Source organism: Salvelinus sp. IW2-2015, linkage group LG18, assembly GCF_002910315.2.
Source record: "Salvelinus sp. IW2-2015 linkage group LG18, ASM291031v2, whole genome shotgun sequence".
NCBI classification, from domain to species: Eukaryota; Metazoa; Chordata; class Actinopteri; order Salmoniformes; family Salmonidae; genus Salvelinus; species Salvelinus sp. IW2-2015.
The window spans coordinates 60395914-60410190 of record NC_036858.1 but is presented as its reverse complement, the minus strand read 5'-3'; the positions used below and the strand labels follow the sequence as shown (position 1 = coordinate 60410190).

The following is a 14277-nucleotide window of genomic DNA, read 5'->3' as shown; positions in this document are numbered from 1 at the left end:
TGCTGTCTCTAGCACTGAGATGCAGTGCCTTAGACTGCTGCACCACTGGGGGGCTGGTGAACCATCTGGAGGACGTTGTAGGGGTGTGGGGCGTCAGGGGGGTACAGTGGACGAGGAGGGAGGCTTGGTTCTAACTTTCTAGGCCCGTTATGTCAAGTTTGTGCTTTTAATGATGTAGCTATTGGGCCAATAAATGTATTTCTCTGTCTCTGTCTCTGTCTCTGTCTCTGTCTCTGTCTCTGTCTCTGTCTCTGTCTCTGTCTCTGTCTCTGTCTCTGTCTCATTCTCTGTCTAGGTCTCTGTCTCTGTCTCTGTCTCTGTCTCTGTCTCATTCTCTGTCTAGGTCTCTGTCTCTCTTTCTCTGGGATCCGTAGGGCGGCGGGGGTGGCAGAGGGGGCTGTGGAGCAGAATCAATTTAAATTCTATTTATTTTTTGGTTTGTGTTGGGTTTTCATCAACGGTGGTTATTAGGAGGAGAAAGTGCCACCAGGGCTCTTGGGTTCTGATGTTATTACCTGGGAGGAGAGGAGAGGGATCTGGAATAAGGCCAGTTCTGCAATGTTATACAGGGACGCTCTTAGCTCTCTCATTTTAAAAGGCTGACAAGTAGAAGGATGCTGTGTACCACCGCAGTATACAATATTACCACATTCCACACTTCCTTTAATGTGCTGACCTTGAAATACAGCATGTAAACTAGTGAATTCAATTCCATTCAATTCAACTGCATATTTTGTCCCTCTGGGGTAATTCTCTGTCTATTGTCCATATGAACGTAATACCGAGGTATATACCCATGTGTACTTATCTGTAAGTGTGTCTTTGTACCAATTCCTCATGGTAGGTGAACAAGTATGGAGATGATTTGGGTGACAAACCTGCTTCTTTGATTATAGTGGGGAGGGAGTAATATAAAGACTTTTGAAAAGGTGTCTTGCACAGTTTCATTTACTCCCGCCAGCTCTCTTGCTCTCTCTCCGTCAGCGCGAGACAAGGCGGTGGCTGTGGTGGAATGGAATCATTGCTTTGTCCTTCCTCGCCTGTCATTGCTGCTTCTCCACTGGCAGCAGACAGAAGGGAGTAGGACAGATAAAGAGAGAGAGAGAAAGACAGACAGAGAGAGACCGACAAAGGGTGAGAGCAAGGGAGAGAAAGAAAGGGAGCGAGAGAGAGACAGAAGCAGAATGTGATGATTGATCTGCAAAATCCAGGAGAACTCTTGATTTGTAAAGCCTGCTTTAAGAAGGCAGCCATGCCGAAAGATGCAGACTAACTCCAAGCATCCAGGGATTCTATATTCCACTATAATGGATGGCTCTCTGAGAGAACTGGTTTGTTTGTTGATGAAGACATACATTACATGGAAAACCATGAAAACCTTGTTTAATGTATTAAATAGTTTTGAGGCATCCAGGCATGACCTTACGGAAAAACCACGTGATCTTATGTGAAGTTAATGTAATAACATGTGACAGCATGTAAAAGCAACATGTAATAACATGAAACTACACATTTGAAAACATGAGAGTTAGGTTTTCACATGTGAAACTGCAATTCACGTGAGGTGAAAACATGTTATTCTCCTCACATGTGAAAAGATGTTAACATGTGAACTCTAATTGTAATTTTCACATGTGAAACTGCACAGTTTAAGTTTTTATTTGTAAGGCAAGTAATGAAATGGTATGGGGGTTTTAAGGTAAGCGGTATGCTGCTCAGCTAAAATAGTTTAAACATTTGGCATGATTACTTAGTGCTGACTTCTCAATATGACCCCATTTGAGATTTGATCTCCCAACCTCTGGATTTGGGGTATGCTGATCTTACTTCTCAAGCAAGAATTTTGCTAGGACTGTCTGGGAGTGATCTGAGTGGGGAGGGGGAGGAGTATGGAATCTGAAAACGACCTGTTATTCATAGGTTGCACCTCCGTCACTCGGTCGCGTCATGCCATTGTTATGAACGTTTTCAAGCTGCCCTCTATCGGCGGCACGATAGTGGTGCCCTAAAGTTGTGATAAGCCCAGTCATTCTAGACTGAGGCTAATGACTGTTTAGTCTAAAACACACTAAAGTGCCTGGAAATACGAGGAAATTGCTAAAGTAGTCAAATGTTTAGTAGTGTCATGACGTTGCCCTCTTTGGGTACAGCGAGCACCATCCCCCTCTCTCTGTCTCCTACACTCAGGCTGCTGCGACCTCAGGTCGTAAATTCCTGGAGGAGATTATCTCCTCATGGCCACAGTATAGAGAGAGAGTGAGTTTTCATAGACAGAACAAAGGAATTTCTTCCACCTCACAGAACTGGAGAACCGAACAACATTTATGTTCTGGAGAAGGTATAAAAGATCGGTGAAGAATCCAGCTACGAACTGGTCCGTTTGGTACAATTTTGTGAAACTCATGAGAGAAAATACGTCCACATTACCATCACGCTGTTTATACAATAGCCTCAGATATGAGGCTTACATCTAATTGTTGTATGAGATGAATGAGTGAGGATGATACTGTTTGTGAAATTGTGTAATGTGATTTTGGACTGTTTATTGAAGGAAACTCCAATTCCCTTTGGAGTTTAACTAATCAGAGGACTGCCCATGAGCACAGTTATGGTCTTGCGTCCTGGGACAGACCCTTTTCTGCTCTTCCGAATAAAACCCCCACCCGGGTTTTCTATCCCCAGACCAGCTTACCTCGATAACGAGATGGCCAAGGTTTGAGAGGAGACCAGCTTACCTCGATAACGAGAGGGCCAAGGTTTGAGTAGAGACCATAAACCTGAGTATAAGCTAAGGTTTGAGTAGATGGCTGAATCTTTTAACCATACCACATGGTTAAACTCTTAGACTATCGATACCGACAGAATAAGAAGTCTTTGATATTAATTACTAGTCTGCAGCTAGGAATTCGGTATCATTGAACGCGAAGACCGACAATCGCCGAAACATCTATCTATAACGATATGAATGAATGTCACTCTGAACCATCCATTCTAACCACGACAGACAGAGAGAGAGAGAGAGAGAGCGGACAAACTCTCCAACAGAAACAAACTTTTCAACAGAGATCCCGACGACACACTGAGCGTAAATATATATATTGATTGCAATTGTTCCCGAATGAGTGAGCGTTCATGTGCAAAGGATTAGGATTTCAATTGTTATAATTATCAACTGTGTGTTGTCTTATCTCAGGCGACCCCAACTTCCCTTTTGTACACCAAGCCGCGATGCCGATTTAGCCCACTAGGGCACATCCGCTATCATTTCTTTGTAACCATATCTACTGTTTGTTATGCATTTCTGTGAGTACTTAGTTAGTAAATAAATATTTTAAGACAATTGATGTATGGATGACTCATAGTGAAGACTGGGTTCGTGCAGATAACCAACAATTTACGACATTTGGAATGAGACTGACGTGAGATAAATAATAATTCATTAATTTGAAGACTAATTGATCAGATATTAAATATCTGGAAGTTATATTAGGAAAATTATAACTTTGTAATCTGAATATTTTCCTTGGTGCCCCGACTTCCTAGTTAATTACAGTTATATGATTAATCAGTTTAATCGCGTAATAATAATTACAGAGAGTTATTTGATAAATAAGTCTTCAGTTTAATGATGCCAAAGACACGGCACTAGGAAACAACAGCATTATCATGTCATCAAATTTACTTTCGAAATGGCAATGTTGTCATTAGCTTACAAAGTTTGTAAAAAATAGCTAGCAATGCTAACGGTAGCTAGCTAAAATCCGGTGACCTCTCAATCGTAGTTAACTAGCTAACGTAATACTGCATCTAAAGTCAATCTGGCGACATCAAAATGATGACAAACGGTTTCCTACTAATTATGTGCCTCCTTTTGAATGCCATTGTATTTCCAAGCCACTGTAATGCACTTTTGATTAAATCTTCATCGGAGCTCATTGACGATGCTTTGAGTAGAATGCTCAGATGGGCATCAGTACAAAATAAATGTTCAAAAAACTATTGTGACGAAATATGCAACCCATGAATTGGCAGAGAGGTTTGGAACTCTCTTTGTTAATGATCTTTATAAACTGGGTGGTTCAAGCCCTGAATACTGATTGGCTGACAACCGTGGTATATCAGGCCATATACCACAGGTCTACTATTTACGTTGGTAACCAGTTTATATTTGCAATAAGTCACCTCGGGGGTTTGTGGTATATGGCTAATATACCACGGCTAAGGGCTGTATCCAGGCACTGCGTGTTGCATCGTACATAAGAATAGCCTTTAGCCTTGATATATTGGCCATATACCACACCCCCTCTGGCCTTGTTGAATACTCGTTTCTGATTGGCTTGAAGGGCATTCAAGAACTTGCATTATTTCTCTATAATGCACGGCAATATTCAATGGCTATGAAGTTCATTTTGACATGTTCTATGTTTGAGCTGCTTTTGAAAGCAAAAATAGAATTGAAAATATTATTGGCATTGTTGAATTCGATTTTCTTAATAGCAAGCTAGCAGGACTGATGGTTTGGTTAGCTAAGCTAGCAAGTCTGTTTGTTTGGTTACCAAGGCAACTACTGTAGCTATCTAGTAAACTTGCAAGCTACTTCAGTGGATGTCGAACACATTCCTACCCTCAAATGAACACATTATAGCTGTGGTATTATCGGGATAATCATCTCAGGGCTCTATATCCCAACTCCCCCTGAGACACCCTCAGAGAGTGGGGTCACAGCCAGGGTCTGCCATTGTCAACGGCAACCTTGGAGCAATTAGGGTTAAGTGTTTTGCTCAAGTGCACCTCAACAGATTTCTCACCTTGTCGGCTCTGTGATTTAAACTTCCGACCTTTCACAACGCTCTAACCGGTTTCCTACCTGTGGAGAATAATCATTGTTGGGGAAGCTACTCTGAAAATATTGTTTAAAAGCTACCAATTACATCCCAGTGGAAGAAGTTGAGTTACACTAAAACTACTGCGTGAAAAATTATCATATATAAATCTCAAATATCATAGACATCACTCTGTAGTCAGATGTTAACCAAATGTGTAATTTGGCCTTTAAACACAAAAACTATGTTTCAACTGAGAATAAGTCAGGTCTGATGCCGAAAAAGAAAGGACATTCTTGCCTACTTCATCCATATTGTCTTTTCTTTTAGCAAAAAAGTAGTGTGTTAAAGTAATTAACTACTGAAACACTGTCAAGATTTGAATTTAGTTAAACTACCACCAAGCTACTGCAAAATGTAGTTTAATTACTAGTTGAACTACATGTAGTTCACTACTCCCCGACGCTGAAAATGTTTCAACTCCCTGGAAGGTTAGTGTCATGCTAGCGTGTTGTGGCACACACGTTCCACGTCATGCATTATTTTCCACAGAGCGCATAGTCCCTTGTTGATTATTCCTTACATATTAAAGGCCCAGTGAAGTCAAAAACCTGAAACGTTCTATATGTCCATACTATGAGGTTAGAATAATATTGTTACATTTAGAAAATTATGATAATGACCTTTTAGTGTAAGAGCTGTTTGAAAAGACTGTCTGTAATGTCTGCCTGTTTTCAGTGGATGGAGTTTTAGCCTGCATGGTGACAGTCCAAGCTAAATTCTTGCTTGAGAAATTGCTCTTTGCTAAGAAGCATTTTTAAAATTATTATTATTATTATAAATGTTTCTAATGGAAAAAATGTACATTACGGTACTTAATTGTTACCCAGAAATTATTTGATATTGAGATAAAAACAGCTGCAAGTCAAAACTCCACCCATGCAAAACCTGCTCATTAGAAGGTCCTGTGTAGATTGTATTTTCAACCAGCAACTATCAGGAAATAACACTGATCTAATTTTCTTTACACTTTTACAGTGTTAGTTTCATCAGCTGTTGTACAATATGACACAAATCACAGGAAAAACTGAATTTTGACTGCACTGGGCCTATAAAGGATTTAAAAGATTTCAAATAGTATTAGAACCCAGGTCTGGTAGAAACAGCTACAGTAGGTTGTTGGCAGTTAAGAGTGTTGTGCCAGTAACCGAGCAAGGCACTTAACCATAATTGCTCCTGTAAGTCATTCTGGATAAGAGCATCTGCTAAAATGACCCAAAAAATATGAATAACAGTTTGAAATAATACACTGTTTTCCAACACTGCTGAGGACCTGCATTTGTTTACATCATTGTTGAGATGCCTGGGGAAAAGAGTGGGTGCCTTGGGAGGTCTGGAGGAGACAAGATGTTTTTACAGCACAATTTGTTTGGAGCCGGGGTTGAGGATGAAAAGGCAGCAAGGGGTTGCTTTGGGAGTGAGGTAGTGGAGGAGAAAGGGAGTAAAGGAGGAGAGGGGCCTGTGTGACTGCTGATAGTTAGGGGGAGGTGGAGAGATGACGACAAGGGGAGCTTCTTTGCTCATGCTGCCTCAGGACTGCATTCTGTAATTAATTTTCTATCTCTCTCATCACTCTCTCCTCTCTCTCTCTCTCTCTCTCTCTCCTTCCTCTCTTTTCATCTCTCTCCTCACACTTGTTTTGTCTCTGTTTGAAGTGGGACTCTTTAGGAAGGCATTGAATTTCCAGGCATGAGCCACTTTGATGCTTTAAGTACCCTCCGTTGTCTCCTTGTGAAAAATGTAAATGTGAAGCTGCCATTTACAGATGTAGGATCTTAATTTGAGTCTGTTTGCTACAGCAGGAATCCTGCAGCAACATTAAATTTGAATTAGAAATGCAGGATAAATGTAGTAAGACGTTAGTTTGTCTGCCCCGGAGCATGTTAGTTCTGAAGGATTCTTTGCCATAGAAATATACCTGCTAGAAGGTACGTACTTTCGTGGTACGGGTTATCTGAACTCAGAGTTGAACGAAGTTACTTCACTAACTACTTAGACTACATTCGTAGTATAAGGCTCTGTTTTGTAGAATCGCTTACAGGAGATTTATGTGAAAGTTTTTCACATGAGAAAAAGCTATTCCACATGTGAAACTGCAAATTTCACATCCGAATCCACAATTCACATGAGGTAAAAACATGTTATTCACCTCACATGTGAAGAAGTAGTATTAACATGTCAACTCAAAATGTATTACATGTGAAAATCTCAGCTCAATATCTGAAAACAGCTATTTCATATGCGAAAAGCGATTTCAATTACAAATTTCACATCAATCAATCAATTACATTTATTTATAAAGCCCTTTTTACATCAGCAGATGTCACAAAGTGCTATACAGAAACCCAGCCTAAAACCCCAAACAGCAAGCAATGCAGATGTAGAAGCAGGGTGGCTAGGAAAAACTCCCTAGAAAGACTGGAACCTAGGAAGAAACCTAGAGAGGAACCAGGCTCTGAGGGGTGGCCAGTCCTCTTCTGGCTGTGCCGGGTGGAGATTATAACAGAACATGTCCAAGATGTTCAAATGTTCATAGATGACCAGCAGGGTCAGATAATAATAATCACAGTGGTTGTAGACGGTGCAACAGGTCAGCACCTCAGGACTAAATGTCAGTTGGCTTTTCATAGCCAATCATTCTACCGCACCTGCTGTCTCTAGAGAGTTGAAAACAGCAGGTCTGGGACGAGGTAGCACGTCCGGTGAACAGGTCAGGGTTCCATAGCCGCAGGCAGAACAGTTGAAACTGGAGCAGCAGCACGACCAGGTGGACTGGGGACAGCAAGGAGTCATTAGGCCAGGTAGTCCTGAGGCATGGTCCTAGGGCTCAGGTCCTCAGAGAGAGAGAGAGAGGGAGAGAGGGAGGGAGGGAGAGAGAGAATACTTAAATTCACACAGGATACCAGATAAGAGAGGAGAAATACTCCAGATATAACAGAAATACTGGACAGGAGGGATCGGGGGTCCCAATATTGACCAGAGCCAAAAGTAATGCACTATATAGCGAATAGGGTGCCATTTGAGACTGTTCTGACTTTTCTGTTCTGATGCCTGTATTACTGTAAGCACAGAGTTGTTACAAACAAGGAGCTACACGGAACAGTGTGTACACACTTGTTGCATTCATCATCTACATTCAAAATGCAATTTTATCGGGCCTCCCGGGTGGCGCAGTGGTCTAGGGCACTGCGCCACCAGACGCATGGCTTTCGACCTTCGTCTCTCCCGAGCCCGTACGGGAGTTGTAGCGATGAGACAAGATAGTAATTACTAGCGATTGGATACCACGAAAATTGGGGAGAAAAGGGGATCAAATAAAAAAATWAAAAAAAATTAAATGCAATTTTATCCATTGTAAGCAAATTATGTCCAAAGCAACAAAGTAATTTAAAGAGAACTCAATTTGTATGATTGTTTAACCTTTCTGAACCACCCATCCCGGAWCCGGGATAATTGTCATCAGCAACGTTGAATAGCATAGCGTAGCATAGCGCCACAGGTAAATAATATTACTAGAAAATATTCATATTCATGAAATCACAAGTGCAATATTGCAAAACATAGCTTAGCCTTTTGTTAATCTACCTGTCGTCTCAGATTTTGAAATTATGCTTTACAGCGAAAGCAATACAAGCGTTTGTGTAAGTTTATCGATCGCTCGACAAAACAATAAGTACACTTAGCATCAGGTAACTTGGTCACGAAAATCAGATAAGCAATCAAATTAATCGTTTACCTTTGATGATCTTCGGATGTTTTCACTCACGAGACTCCCAGTTAGACAACAAATGTTCCTTTTTTGTTCCATAAAAATATTTTTTATATCCAAATACCTCCGTTAGTTTGGTGCGTTATGCCCAGGAATCCACTGGAAAGAGCGGTCACGACAACGCAGACAAAAATTCCAAATGATATCCATAATGTCCACAGAAACATGTCAAACGTTGTTTATAATCCATCCTCAGGGTGTTTTTCAAATATCTATTCGATAATATATCAACCGGGACAGTCGGCTTTTCACTAGGACCGSGAGTAACAATGGCTGCCTTTCYCTTTTGCGCACAACTCACTCTGAGAGCCCCCACCTATCCACTTACGCAATGTGGTCGTTCATGCTCATTCTTCAAAATAAAAGCCTGAAACTATGTCTAAAGGCTGTTGACACCTTAGGGAAGCCATAGAAAAAGGAGTCTGGTTGATATCCCTTTAAATGGGCAATAGGGATGCATAGGAACAGAKAKGTTTCAAAAACAGGGGCACTTCCTGATTGGATTTTCCTCAGGTTTTAGCCTGCAATATCAGTTCTGTTTAACTCACAGMCAAAATKTTGACAGTTTTGGAAACTTYAGAGTGTTTTCTATCATAATCTGACAATTATATGCATATTCTAGTTTCGGGGGCTGAGAAATAGGCAGTTTCAAATGGGTACGTTTTTTAGCCAAAAACGAAAATACTGCCCCCTAGCCTTTTAACTGTGTTTGTGTTTGTGTGTTCAATTCTTTCTAATGCAGAACCTGAAGAGAAGGATACGGAGAAAGAAAAGGATACGGAGAAAGAGAAAGAGAAAGAGAAGGAGAAGGAGAAAGAGAAGGAGAAGGAGAAGGAGAAAGAGAAAGAGAAAGAGAAGGAGAAGGAGAAGGAGAAGGAGAAAGAGAAGGAGAAGGAGAAGGAGAAGGAGAAAGAGAAGGAGAAAGACAAGGAGAAGGATACGGTGAAAGAGATGGAGATAGACACCAGCGCTAGTGAACGTGAGTATTTGATTTCATGTACATTTAATGTAATTTAATAATGTATACATTTCACTTTACACCTCTGACACAAGAGGTTATACAGGGGAAGAGAAAAGACCTTACACAGGGGAAGAGTAAATAGGTTACACAGGGGAAGAGGAAATTGGTTACACAGGGGAAGAGGAAATTGGTTACACAGGGGAAGAGGAAAGAGTCAAGAGTGTCTGACTCCAGTCTGATGCAGAGGCTCTGAGAGTTGCCTACAAGTATATGTTAGTATCCTACATTTACAGAAATGTATAGGCCTATTTGTGGGTGTTATGACCATGATCAAACTTCCCCATGTGTCTGCTCAGTCAGTTGGTATAAGACATGTTGGGGGTCTGAGTGATGATGAGTGGTTGTCTTTTAGTATCCTTCAATATCCTGCCCATAGAATCTCAGAGATAGAAAGCTGTGATTGTAATCTCTTCTCCTCCTCTCTCTCACTCTCTCGCTCTTCCTCTGTGTCTCTCTTTCTCTCTATTTCTCTCCTCTCCTCTCTCTCTCTCTCTCTCTCTCTCTCACTCACTCTCTCACTCTCTCTCTCTTCTCTCTCTCTCTCTCTCTCTCTCTCTCTCACTCTCTCGTCTATCTTGTTCTCTTTCTCTTTTTTCTCTCTATTTCTCCTCTCTCTCCTCTTCCCTCTCTTCTCTTCTTTCTCTCTCTCTCTCTCTTCTCTCTTCTCTCTCTCTCTCTCTCTCTCTCTTCTCTCTCTCTCTCTCTCTCTTCACTCTGTCCTCCTTTCTGGCTGTCTATGAAATAAATGTTAAAGTCGAGAGCTTGGAAGGATCTGACCCAACTGAAACCGACAGCACTCCGTCCAAAGGTAAGTTGGCATCGGAGGCTCTCACACACACACACACACCACACACACACACACACACACACACACACACACACACACACACACACACACACAACACACACACACACACACACACACACACATCATTCAGCACACACACTCTCAACAAACACACACACAGACACACACTCTCTCCCTGGTCATCTTCATTGATCTGGTTTCTTATTAGCAACCACAGCTGTTTAATAAAAATTCACATCAGTCTGAGTACCCTCAGCATTGAGTAGGGATGCCTGGCATCTGTCAGTATTTAGCTTCACCCTCCTTCACTCACTTCCTCTTTCTGTCTATCCGCTACTCATTCTGTCTATCCTCTACCTCTTTCTGTCTTTCACTCTCTACCTCTTTCTGTCTTTCCTCTACTCTTTCTGTTTAACCCTCTACCTCATTCTGTCTATCTCTACCTCTTTCTGTTTAACCCTCTACCTCTTTCTGTCTATCCTCTTACCTCTTTTTGTCTTTCACTCTCTACCTCTTTTGTTTAACCCTCTACTCTTTCTGTCTATCTCTCTACCTCTTTCTGTCTTTCACTCTCTACCTCTTTCTGTCTTTCACTCTCTACCTCTTTCTGTTTAACCCTCTACCTCTTTCTGTCTATCCCTCTTCTACTCTTTCTGTCTTTCACTCTCTACTCTTTCTGTCTTTCACTCTCTACTCTTTCTGTTTAACCCTCTACTCTTTCTGTCTTTCCCTCTACCTCTTTCTGTCTATCCCTCTCTACCTCTTTCTGTCTATCCCTCTCTACCTCTTTTTGTCTATCCCTCTCCCTCTTTTGTCTATCCTCTACTCTTTCTGTCTATCACTCTACTCTTTCTGTCTATCCTCTCTACTCTTTCTGTCTATACTCTCTCTACTTTCTGTCTATCCCTCTCTACCTCTTTCTGTCTATCCTCTCTACCTCTTTCTGTCTATCCCTCTCTACCTCTTTCTGTCTTCATTACTCTTCTATCTCTACTCTTTCTGTCTATCACTCTACTCTTTCTGTCTCTCACTCTACCTCTTCTGTCTATCCTCTACCTCTTTCTGTCTATCACTCTCTACCTCATTCTGTCTATCGCTCTACCTCTTTCTGTTTTATCCCTCTACCTCTTTCTGTCTATCCCTCTTCTACCTCTTTCTGTCTATCACTCTACCTCTTTCTGTCTATCCCTCTACCTTTTCTGTCTATCACTCTATCTTTCTGCTATCCTCTACTTTTCTGTCTATCATCTCTTTTCTGTCATCTCTACTCTTTCTGTCTATCATCTTACCTCATTCTGTCTATCCTCTATCATTCTGTCTATCTTACTTCATTCTGTTTATCCTCTACTTCATTCTGTCTATCTCTCTACCTCTTTCTGTCTATTCATCTACTCATTCTGTCTATCCCTCTACCTAATTCTGTCTATCCCTCTACCTCATTCTGTTTATCCTTCTACCTCTTCTGTCTATCCCTCTACCTCTTTCTGTCTATCATCTACTCTTTCTGTCTATCACTCTACCTCTTTCTGTCTATCCCTCTACCTCTTTCTGTCTAACCTCTCTACCTCTTCTGTCTATCCCTCTACCTCTTTCTGTTTATACTCTACCTTCTTTCTGTTTATTCCTACCTTTGTCTCTCCTCTCTCTACCTCTTTCTGTCTATCCCTCTACCTCTTTCTGTCTATCACTCTACCTCTTTCTGTTTCCCTCTACCTCTTTCTGTCTTCTCTCTACCTCTTTATGTCTATCCTTACTCTTCAGTCTATCCTCTACCTCTTTTCTGTCTACCTCTCTACCTCTTTCCTGTCTATCCCTCTATACTCTTTCCTGTCTATCCCTCTACCTCTTTCTGTTATCCCTCTACCTTTTCTGTCTATACTCTACCTCTTTCTGTTTATCCTCTACCTCTTCTGTCTCTCCTCTACTGCTTTCTGTCCATCCTTCTACCTCTTTCTGTCTATCCTCTCTACTCTTTCTGTCTATCACTCTACCTCTTTCTGTCTATCCTTCTACTCTCTTTCTGTCTATCACTCTACTATTTCTGTCTATCCTCTACCTCTTTCTGTCTATCTCTACTCTTTCTGTCTATCCTCTCTACCCCTTTCTGTCTATCTCTCTACCTCTTTTCTGTCTATCACTCTACCTCTTCTGTCTATCACATCTCTACCTCTTTCTGTCTATCTCACTCTACTCTTTCTGTCTATCACTCTACCTCTTTCTGTCTATCCTCTACTCTTTCTGTTATACTCTATCTTCTTTCTGTCTATCACTCTACTTTTTTTCTGCTATCCCTCTCTACTCTTTCTGTCTATCACTCTACCTTTTTCTGTCTATCCCTCTCTACCTTTTTGTCTATCACTCTACTCTTTCTGTCTATCCTCTTCTACTTCTTTCCTTTATCACTCTATCTTTTCTATCCTCTCTAGCTCTTTCTGTCATCCTCTCTACTTTTCTGTTTATCATCTACCTTCTTTCTGTCTATCACTCTACCTCTTTCTGTCTATCCCTCTACCTCTTTCTGTCTATCACTCTACCTCTTTCTGTCTATCTCTCCTCTCTACCTTCTTTTCTGTCTATCACTCTACCTCTTTCTGTCTATCCCTCTCTACCTCTTTCTGTCTATCCTTCTATCTCATTCTGTCTATCCCTCTCTACTTTGCTTTCTGTCTATCCCTCTCTACTGACTTTCTGTCTATCCTCTCTACCTCTTTCTGTCTATCCTCTACCTCTTTCTGTCTATCCTCTACCTCTTCTGTTATCCCTCTCTACCTCTTTCTGTCTATCACTCTACCTCTTTCTGTCTATCCCTCTCTACCTCTTTCTGTCTATCCTTCTACCTCTTCTGTTTATCTCTACCTCTTTCTGTCTATCCCTCTCTACTGCTTTCTGTCTATCCCTCTCTACCTCTTTCTGTCTATCACTCTACCCCTTTCTGTCTATCCTCTCTACCTGCTTCTGTCTATCCTCTCTACGTCTTTCTGTCTATCACTCTACCTCTTTCTGTCTTTCTCTACTCTTTCTGTCTATCCCTCTCTACCTCTTTCTGTCTATCCCTCTTCTACTCTTTCTGTCTATCACTCTACCTCTTTCTGTCTAACCTCCTCTCTACCTCTTCTGTTTTCTATCACTCTACCTCTTTCTGTCTATCCTCTCACCTCTTTCTGTCTATACTCTACTTCTTTCTGTCTATCACTCTCTCTTTTCTTCTATCATCTACTCTTTCTGTTATCTCTACCCTTTCTGTCTATCCTTACTGCTTTCTGTCTATCATCTACCTCTTTCTGTCTTAACCCTCTCGACCTTTCTGTCTATCCTCTCTACGTCTTTCTGTCTATCACTCTACTCTTGTTTCCTCGTCTATCACTCTACTCTTTCTGTTATCCTCTCTACCTCTTTCTGTCTATCCCTCTCTTCTCTTTCTGTCTATCCTCTCTATCCATTCTGTCTATCCCTCTCTACTGCTTTTGTTATCCTCTCTACTGCTATTCTGTTATCCTTCTACTCTTTGTCTACTCCCTTATCTCTTTTCTGTCTATCCTCTTACTCTTTCTGTTATCTCTACCTCTTCTGTTCTATCCTCTCTACCTCTTTCTGTCTATCCTCTACCTCTTCTGTCTATCCTCTCTACTTTTTTGTCTATCATCTCTACTCTTTGTCTATTCTCTACCTCTTTCTGTCTACACTCTACCTCTTTCTGTCTATCCCTCTCTACTCTTTCTGTCTATCACTCTACTACCTCTTTTCTGTTCTATCATCTACCTTCTTTTCATTCTATCTCTACCTCTTTCTGTCTATA

At 41.2% G+C, this 14277-nt stretch overlaps 1 protein-coding gene across 2 annotated transcripts in view; it reads left to right on the top strand.

Annotated features, from left to right (window-relative positions):
• The window catches only part of macrod2 (mono-ADP ribosylhydrolase 2), a 1308647-nt gene extending 1299016 nt beyond the window's left edge, over nucleotides 1-9631 (top strand). For both annotated transcript variants that reach the window (XM_024007574.2, XM_070448731.1), the window contains exon 15: nucleotides 9395-9631. The gene's annotated coding sequence lies outside the window, so the exon portion shown is untranslated. The remainder of the gene's footprint in view (nucleotides 1-9394) is intronic.
• Nucleotides 9632-14277: the final 4646 nt, after the last annotated feature.